Source organism: Echeneis naucrates, chromosome 1, assembly GCF_900963305.1.
Source record: "Echeneis naucrates chromosome 1, fEcheNa1.1, whole genome shotgun sequence".
NCBI lineage: Eukaryota > Metazoa > Chordata > Actinopteri > Carangiformes > Echeneidae > Echeneis > Echeneis naucrates.
Genome location: NC_042511.1, coordinates 21741945 through 21751309, shown reverse-complemented (window position 1 = coordinate 21751309; position 9365 = coordinate 21741945).

Here is a 9365-nt window from a genome sequence, read left to right as displayed (position 1 = left end):
TAGAAAAATACATTTCAGCTGTGCAATGGACTAGAGAACTATACTTTAGATTAGGATTCTTGAAAATTTAGTATTGACAAATGGGTTACATATTGATTATATATTTAGTGATATTTTAAACATGCTTTAATGAGCGTAGTTGAATAGTTTTCAGTTCAGGTTGGTGTGTGAGGTGATTTATGGCATGGGTCTGTGTTTTATCTCCAGCCTGTACCTTATTATATTGTTTGTTGAGTGGTGACAACCAACTATCAAACCCAGGTGATAGTTTTTGTTGCCACATTCATCCAGTGTCACCTTGCATATTGTTTGTTTCCTGTGGGAGAGGGGTTTTGATGCAGATTTCCTGAGCCAACTGTAAGTTACTTTGGCACCTTTACAGCTTCAAGGCTCAATACTAAGGACTTTGCTGGTGTTGGACATTCCTTTGGTTTCTGTTTTAGGTCCAAATGATAGTTTTATGAGGTGGTGTGGGCTCAGGAGGCTCTCCTTAGTGCCAGAGCCCTCCTATGCCCTTACCATGACTTGCTTATCTCATCTCTGCCATCCAGAATCCGCTACACTGACTTAAGATCAGTTTGTGTGTTGTTGTTGTTGTTGTTGATCTTTTTTGTAGGGCCAGTCAGTCAGTCAGTCAGTCAGTTAAGCAATCTTTTTCTGTTTTGTCAAGATTTCAACAAGTTTCAAGTTTCAAGTTTCAAGTTTCAACAATAGCATCATTTTGGAATTAGATTTGTGCTACTTTCTACTGGATATGAGATTGGGCCCTCAGTGCTGCTCTGCCATCATGATCCTTGCAGCGTCCATTTGTGAAATCCAGAAAACTGAGGTGCAGTGCGTGTGTGCAGCGGAGAGTCAGGTGCACATTGGCGATTAACAGTAACGAGGCCCAAGAAGATGTTCAGAATCAAACTGGGCCTCATAATGCAGCAAAAACTTAATACATGTAAAAGTCAAAAATTGTCGGAGGAAGGTTTCAGTTTGCTGTGGGAAGGCTATATAAGGAGACCAGATTTTTTTTTACATAAAAAGGTTCGGCTCGCACCCGCCACTGTTAAATATGGCTCTAAATCTGCAGCCATGCAGTGATCCAGGCTGTGAGCAAAAAATAAATGATCAATTCTCTGACAGCTCTTCAGTGAAAATGGCTGGAAATGCAGTTGTAATGCAGCCCTGAAAGTTCAGAGTAAACTCTGTAGTTAATTGTCCCCCTCAACATAAAGTCTACTTCTCATTAAGTTCACATTGGAGAAATTCTTAATTTGAGTCAAGGCACGTGGCTGAATTCTGTTTCTGTAGTTCCCATTTTATTAGTTTTCTTCAAGCTGATGGTTATTTTTAGTAGCTATCGGCCCTTAGCAACTAACAACTTGTGCAGCTTTGAGCTGCTTCTGTTCAAAGTTTGGTGCTGTGACTCTGTTCTGTTGTTACTTCTCATTCCCAAAATACGAGGCTATATTTGTATCTACATTGTCTAAAACCTTCGGCTCTCCTGGGTCTTTCTTGCAACATGACGTTTTTTTACCGTCTGCTCTGATATTGTGTCGAATAGCTTTGTCTTCAGTTTTCAGGACTTTTTTTTTTTTTTATTCAAACAGAAAATCTCAGAACCCCGATGACACCACAAAGCACTTCTTAATTTAGCTTAATTCTTAACATTGAATTGGATGTTTACCATTTAGTCCTAGATTATTAAAATGTGAGATCACAGACCTACCTTTTTTTTTGTATTCGCTTCTCACCTCTGAAAATGCTCACTTTTTTGTCAAATCAAAGATATGTTAGCATAATTTTTCAGATTTTTTTTTCTTACTTTCAAAGGATTGAAATTCTTCAGCAATACTTTTTTTCTGCCTGCTTTTTTTGTACCTACTTAGTAGAGCAAGTAGGAAAAAAAAAATAAGAGAAATTAATATACCTCCAGTCTGACTTCAGAATTGGATATGAAAAGACCTACCACACTGAAGCCACCACCAGTTTTTGCTGCTTTCATTTGGACAGCGTATTCCCAATCCAATCATCAGTCATGGGATTCATTTTATTAGCATGAATGTAGACTATGACAATCAAATACAGTCTTTAAACCTGTAAACAGTTGACAAATTCTCTGTTCTATCAAAGTTTTCTCAAAAATTGCTTAGACCAAACGCAATCCAATTGGAAGCCCCAGACTTTCCTTTCCCCGGCTCTGAAAGGTCCTGAGGCATTACCCAAGCCAGAGTGGAGATATAATCTCTCCACCTGGTCCTCGGTCTGCCCCGGGGCCTCCTCCCAGCTGGACGTACCTGGAACACCTCCCAAGGGAGGTGCCCAGGAGGCATGCTGACCAGATGCCTGAACCACCTCAGCTGGCTCCTCTCAATGTAAAGCGCTGCTCTACTCTGAGCTCCTCTTGGATGACTGAGCTCCTCAACGTATCTCTAAGGGAGAAGTCTTATGAGGAAGCTCATTTCATATGCTTGTACCTGCGATCTCGTTCTTTCGGTCATGATCCAATCCTCATAAACATAGGTGAGGGTAGGAACAAAGATTGACCTGAGGATTGATAGCTTCGCTCTCCGGCTCAGCTCTCTTTTTGTTACAGCGATACAGCGACTACAGTACCAGTCCTGCTGCTCCGACTCTCCGGGCCAATCTCATGCTCCAAAGCCCCTCCACTTGTGAACAAGGCCCCGAGGTACATGAACTCCTTCACTTGCGGCAAAGACTCATTAGCAACCCAAACAAGACAGTCCATTGGTTACCACAGACGATCTTCAATAAAACAGCTCTTGTCAGAGCTTAGAATTGACGAGGTCACTGTTGGCACTCCTCAGTCTTTTGGTACCGTTGACCCTTAGACTGACAGATCGAGGCAGAGGTTTGGTAGCTCACTAGCTTTCCTTAATTGCGTATGAAATGCTTCAAGACTTGGATTTTGGAATAACTTTTCTTCTTTTTTTTGTGCACTTCTGGGTCATTTAATCATCCCTCTTGGTCAAAGGCATGACATCTTAAATTTCTAAGCTCTCGAGTTAAATATCACAAGGGAAATGGTTGGCACTAATCTGTGAAGTCAAGGGCATGCATGATTCATTTGAATGTGGACTTTGTTAAACCTCCCTCAGACTGTCACTAAAGGCTTACAATGACTTAATTTCACACTTTCCCCACTCTGAATTTTGACTGGTGTCTCTGAGGAGACTGCTGAAGTAGATGAATGCCGTTCCAGCACCAAAAGCCTATGACTTCACACACTGGAGATGGTAGTTCACAGTTTTGGATGCCTTATCTTGGCCGAGCCAGGTCGAAGATCTTCCACAGTAGGTGAGGAAAAACACTCATGTGACCCGTTTCTCATTTTGGAAACACTGATGCATGATGTCATCCTGCCAATAGGGAGCACCAGATCACCAAAAATATACCCTCTGTGGGACAAAGCCGGTGGTTATCCATTTGATCATGGAACTTTTACCATGCATGTCTTTTCCTCTGCATTTGTTGAACAACAGACAAACATCAGCAGCAGTTATTTGGGTTTTGCTTTGTCAGGAAAATTTGGGAGATGTGGACGAAATGATTGGCTGCTACAAGGATGGCTTCTGTTGCAAAGGAAATGGCAAGGGTCCAAATGTTTTAGTACCACTGACCACTTTTTCATAATCAGTAATGAGTCTGAAGGAAGAGCAATTGAGTGGATATTGTTTCTTGAAAGCCACACTTTTTTCAGGGTTTCAACATCGCACATGAAATTATGTTCACCTGGGGATGAACCTGAAGAAAAACACTAAATGTAATATCAAGTTAATGCTCAGATTTAGCTTCAGCCACCTCCCCTGTGCTTTCATTTACTCACTTCAAAATGTACAATCCCCCTGGTGCTGCCCTTCCTGCAAACAATCAAACTCAAAAAGGTAAAGTCAAACACCAGAATGGAAAAGCAATTTAAACATGCCCTGTCAACATAATATCTTTCTCCCCGAGGTTACACATCTGTAGCTACCTGGTATCAGTTACAGTAAGAATCTGAAAGAAAATCCAGTATGAAAGCAAGAAATCTGAGCATCTAAGGCATTTTTAAATCATTCTGATGATGTTAGATACTACATATGTCAAACAAACATTAAATATATTGTGTCCATTTTGTCCTTCAGATGGTAAGAAACAGACCAATTTCTATTTATGGGCACTCTATTTTTAGCCACAATGGTGCCACAGGAACTGCTAAATTGAAAAGCGCAGCACGTGCCAGGCTTCGCCTCTACAGCTCACCCCTTCTACTTCCCTGCACACATCATTCTTCTATCTTTCTTCCCCTTTGTCTCATTGAGGAGTTTGTTTTTCTCCCTCCCTCTCCCTCGCTGTCATTATGTCTCAGTTTTCTCCCTCTGTCTCTTTCCCCATTCTTCCTTTATCTACCCTCTCATTCAAATCCTTTCCTGAGTCGCTTAATTTCCCTCCCTCTCCGTTTACTGACTACACAGTCACGTTTTGCTTCATACTTTCTTAAACCCCTGAAGGCAAGCCATTTCAGGATATTTCACAGCAGAGCAACACAGTAACTCTGTCACTCTCATAGACATGAGGATAGAAGCCCAAATCAATGAGAGCCCACGGACACGCATGCCACCCCCGACTCTCTCAAACACGCTTGTTTATTTTTATTTTTATTATTTTGTGCCTCGCACATCCATATCAATATCCCGAATCCTCAACCTTCCACACCGGAGAGGGTCTCACCACACCGACACGCTTTGTGTGCCATTTAGTAAATAAGAGCCAAACAGCAGCCAAAGCAAAAGGATGGATTAGCTGGAGGCAAGAAACGGCACAATTCATATCATAAATGTATGAATGCTGCAGAGCTAAAAATAAAGCCGGTTTTATTTATTTGTTTTCTCCAGTACCCGCCCCCAACACACACACTCCCACACTCCCAGGCCAAAATCATTCAGCTCATGCTTCTGCTTTGCTCTCAGAGGAAATTTGCTAAAAATAAAGGTGTTTCCCATGTATGTTCCAGAGTTGTTTCCCTCAGTCTCTAAGGGAGCCAAAAACTGTGGTTGCATTCAGTTTTTACTGAAAAAAAAAAAAAAATTAACAAACATCAATATTTATATCAAACACCACATAATGGTGATATATTTGCATGTGCACTCTTTATGAAATTGCTTTACAAAAGCACAGCTATAGAAAGGTGTGTGTCGGTGTGAGTGTTTTTACAGTACAGCAGAAGTCATTAAACAAATGCTTGAGAAATGTAAAGACAATAAAAAAATCTAGCTCTCTGGAGGGCAGCAGACATAATACATTATTAGTAGTTAAGGTTGAATCTAACTTAACAACCAGAAAGCCACTCTCCTTGTTCACTCTTTGTGTGGTGGGATAAAATATTCACCTACACTTTTGTCTTCAGTTATCACTTCTACTCTCTTGTGTGTCATTATGTGGAGTCGGTTTAATTAAATTTTCTCTTTCCCACAAAACCATCCTTTCGTACACCTCTGCAGAACTGACCATCTGAAATTGTATGGACCTTAATGAACCCAGCGCAACCTACCTTACCCCATCCTCCGGTTGTTTGTGTTATCCCTGTCAAATGCATATGTAATAAGGAGAGTGGTGCACGCAACTGATTACTCATAAAACATACTCTTTCATACTCTCTACAAGAAGCCTTGCTGTATATTTATTACAAATACAGGATTATGCATTGGAAATGGACAGGAGGATTTCTTTAAAGATGAATCGTTTTAATATTCTCATATTTTGATAGCTGAACATTCATTCATTCATGAATGGAGTTTTTGTTAGACGGCAAAAGTAACAAAGTCAACTGACTTCCCAGCTGGTGTAGCATTCCTACTATTTAGCTATACTGAGCCAAAACAAGACCACATGTTTTTTCACTGTGGCCTCACTGTTGATATCTTCGCTTCGCTGATATCTTATTACTGTCCTGCTTGGCAGCAGGGATCTCCCCTGATGGTCTCAAACTGTTTTGTGCACTGAATTTTGTGACTTCACAGTTTTGAAATGTCTTCTGATGTGCAAACTCGCTGTGGATGTGAAAGCCTGATACTAAATCTCTGTGGTTTGGAATATTGTTGCTCTAAATTGTCCTTGTTTGTAATCTAACACGTATCAGCTTCACTGCTGAGTGCTTGCTTTTCCATAGCTGTTGCAGTGTTAGCTTAGTGTAACTGCAACCTGAGCATCTTTCTCACTCACTTTCTCACTGAGATCGGCAATCAGCACTATAGCTCAATAAAAGCTGGCCTTGACAATAAGATGTGGGCATTTTTTTGTCACTGGATCAATGTTAAATATTGCAGGGGGGCAGCGGTGACACTGATGATAAAAGCAGCAGGCTCTTACTGTGCTTAGTGTGAACGAGCACATCGCCAACACCCTTGAGCAATGCCCTTTACAGTGTATCACACTGCAAAACGCAAGCTCTATCCCCATCATTAAGTGTGGGAAGAACGGCCATTGAATATAAATGTATTTCATCTTCTCACGAAAAGGGGAGCGAAAAAATCACATGGCCGCCTGGTCAGCGCATTGTGGAATCAAGGTTTCACAGACTTCCCTGTTTTATCAACCACTTGCAAAACTGATTTTAGTTTGAAGTTAGACGGGAGAAACCAAAACCAGGATGCGCAATATGCATTTTAAAAGCTCAAAGTTTTTCAGGATTTTCTATTTGAGCAGAAAACTACAGGAGGCATCTCGTAATGAAGCACAACAAACCAGTAATTTCTCAATTGTAAAACTTTGTCAGACAATCCCATCTGGATATAATTTCATATTTCCATGGAGTAAAAAAATCCCCCTCAACTTGTGAGCAACTGGGGGCAAAATCTGAAGAGCAGAGAAAAGACAAGTGTCTGACAGTTCCCAGTAAGTGTGTTAAGGCTTGTTTGGTACTGGTAGCAAAGTAGCAATATAAAAACCTGACAACATTGTGAGTTCTAGCTAATGGAAAGTCTGTGTCATTGCAAGATCGGTGCCCAGGAGATGAAATCAGGTGCTGTGAACGGTGAGCTTGCATGAGCAGAAAATGGGAGTTGATGTTTGACATTGATGTATATTCTGCCTTTCTTGCCTCAGGTGGTCACAAACTTCTTCCAAGTGATAATCCAGAGATTCTTGACTAAAAGCTGTCTCACCATTGAGACCACCACTACATTTTGGACCACTAGCCTACCCACGACTGTTTCTACTGCTGTTATTAATAAAGTTTATTTTAGCTGACAAATTTATGAACTCATCCAAATTAAAATAGCATTTATAGATATTTAAGAGTAAAACTAAAGTTAATGCCAATCTTCATCATCCTCTTCTTCTTTTCTTTCATCTTCATCTATACGAATTAAATAAGGATAATATGTATAATGAAGGAAGTGTCAGGATTAATTTAAAGCTAACCATTGGGAAATTCAACAATTTAAGTAGCATGAAATGGATATTCACAAATAAAGTACAAATACCTGAAAGTTCTTCCTCATCCCTCACATTGTAAATGTTCTGTGGAGCCACCACTGGTAACATTTAAATAAAATGTATATAGTATGCATATGCATATAGTAATACGGACGATTGATGGATGTTATAAAAAATATATAACATATAACAATAGACCATGGGTGTTAAATAAACATAAGACTGTTGGTTTACAGAGGGGGCTCTGCCAGTCATTTCAGGTCACAGCAGCGTTCTTTGTTGTGTTGTTCTTGTCAAACAGCATCAAGTTAGTTTGGGTAGACTCGTTCAAACTGTTGACAGGCTGTGTTCTGTTGTAGTGCTGAGTATAGACATCCTGAGGGTGATAACAGAGTGGGGAAAAACGAGGGCTGCGCTAAACTTCTTATGCAACACTTCCTAATCGTACCTTAAAAGGAGCAATGAAGCCTCTGAGCCCACGGAGTCTCTTTGGTGGATGCTGTTGGTGCTGAGGTGCTCTACTTTACCCCTCCACAGAGCTACAGGAGAAGATTGGGTATTGGTTTGTGCCATTAGCCACCATGCTGTACAACATTTACTGCACCGATGGTCCTCTGCTGTATGTTTCAACGTTTGCCATAAATGCCCACATGGTGTGAAAAAATGGGCATGAACTTGGACGATCAATGAACACCGCAACAGTATGGCTTCAACCTGCCTTCTCATATCGGGGTAGTCCATCATCTCACAAACTCACGCTGTGTTTTCTATAAGCTTGGTGGGAGAGTATGCTGCCTTGAAGTGTTTAGAAAAAGCAGCAACTGAGCTGTTGCTTGGTGCAGGAAGAAAGTGTTTGCAAGGTTGAAATGGCTCTGTAATTTTAGTCCGTTGTCCATAATTCATTTATATTTACATGTTTTACAAATATTACACTATATACTAGAATCCGCTTCTACCTGATCTCTTCTTCTGATGCACTGTTAAGGCCTCTTCCATACATCACGTCTGTCTATCCTAGAGTCCTTTGCCCCTCTCAAGATCGAAGCTAGGACTCAAATAAACCCTTGGCTGGATGAACACGCTCCATCCACAGGGAGTGTCGGAAAGCAGAGCGTAAATGGACAAAGACAGACGACATGTATCATATGAAGTAAATAAGGAACTTCTCATCGTATACTGATTCTCTGTCAGAAATGCAAAAACAAAATACCTCTCAGATATCATCACCAAGAGCAATTATAACTCCAGGATTCTGTTTAACACCATAAACTCTGTTGTTAACCCCCCCTCAGCTGACTCCTCTATAAACTCCTCCCAAGCTGCGAGCAGTTTAAGGACTTTTCTAAACAAAATTAACAGCATTAGGTCAAATATTTCACACCCTATCAAAATTTTATCACTGGCTGTTGAGAACCCTCCTGTTTTTTAAAATTTTTATCTAGTGTGCTCACCCCTTCTTGTACATGTCGTATACACATACAACTGTGAGCTGTATGTGTATACGACACGTTTATCTGTGAAGCACTTTGGTGCAAATAACGTTTACTTTTAAGATGCCATATAAATGAAATATACCTAAATTAAAATCTGTGTATGCGCTACTACACTGCACTACAATTACTGAAATGATGTATTAATGACAGCAACTGCTGCCTTTAGATATAGCTGTATCAGAAAGTAATGGGCTTTAAATTCAGATTCAAGAAATCATACTCTAGATGAAATTAGTCTGTCGATTGGAAAACATGATTGCTGTATCCATTTGAGAAGCCAATGATGCTTCAAAACTGCATTTATGAGTTTGTTTTTAATTAACTCAACCCTCCAGGAGCAAAGGAAAGGGAAACAAATCAATAATGGTGAACTGCAACATGTATGGGCAGCATGATGGCGTAGTGGTTAGCGCTGTTGCCCCACAATAAGAAGGGCGCAGGTTTGGG